Below are 1,029 nucleotides of genomic sequence, written 5' to 3'. Positions count from 1 at the left end.
AGGGGGACAGCTTGAGGCTCTGTCTCAAAAAAAAAAAAAAAAAGAGGAAATTCATTCATGCTAGGAATATGATAGAAGGAATTATCTTTAGGCCGGACCTTCCTTCTTGGTGTAGGCGTAAAGAATAAAATTTTCAAAATGAAGTCTTTTGCAGCACATGCTACCACTTCACATTTCAATACATTTAGCAAAGAAATAATAGTCCAAAGAAACTTCAAACTGTGCTGACAGATTTATTAAAAAAAGTGTGTATCCTTGTTGTTTTCATTAGGTTATAGACCACAACATTCACCAGTTCAACCTGAACTATAACCATAGTTTTGCCACCAACTTACTATGTGTCTTCACGTCTCCGTGTCTTACATGTATGTCTGACAAGATAAAGGAATTGATGTAGACAAAAAGGTGTTCTTACAAACAAGTAGATATTGATCCAGTAGAGTTATTACCATGAGCAAAGCTCACTCTCCTGAGCTGAAAAAATTAATGGATAAGAAATTATCTTTGACATTAAATGGTAGCAGACATGTCCAAGGAATATCATGGGGATTTGATCCCTTTATGAATCTTGTGATAGATGGATGTGTGGAGATGGCAAAATTTGGCAACAGGACAATATTGGAATGGTGGTAATATGGGGAAATAGTATCATCATGTTAGAAGCCTTGGAACGAGTATAAATAATGACTGCTCTACAGAGAAATCCATGGCCCCTCCAATGAGCCTATTTTACTATGACGTCAAAATCGGGTCTTGGACATATTCACATTCAACTTTTTCTTAAATAAACTTTTCTAATAGTCAAAAATAAAAGTAAAGGTCAGATGGTTTTTAATTTCATACTCAAGTTTGTAAATGTCTCACACACTATCAATTATTCCAATTTAGGATAAATCTCATTCTGTTCACCTACCGAGACACCCCTTATCTTACTTATTTTATGTTATTTTATTTTCATCTACCTCTTCCTTTCCATATAGCATTGGAAGGTATTTGTCTCTATAGGAAAAATCACCTTCCCCATTCCCT

General features: G+C 34.9%; 1 pseudogene; it reads left to right on the top strand.

Moving 5' to 3' along the window:
• Positions 1-450: 450 nt before the first annotated feature.
• On the top strand, positions 451-680 carry LOC111723930 (annotated as a pseudogene).
• Positions 681-1,029: the final 349 nt, after the last annotated feature.

The sequence above is a fragment of the Otolemur garnettii genome, unplaced genomic scaffold (genome assembly GCF_000181295.1).
Source record: "Otolemur garnettii isolate 467f Iridium unplaced genomic scaffold, OtoGar3 scaffold00017, whole genome shotgun sequence".
In the NCBI taxonomy this organism is placed as follows: domain Eukaryota; kingdom Metazoa; phylum Chordata; class Mammalia; order Primates; family Galagidae; genus Otolemur; species Otolemur garnettii.
Note: the sequence above shows the minus strand (reverse complement) of the source record. Positions and strands in the feature narration are given on the sequence as shown.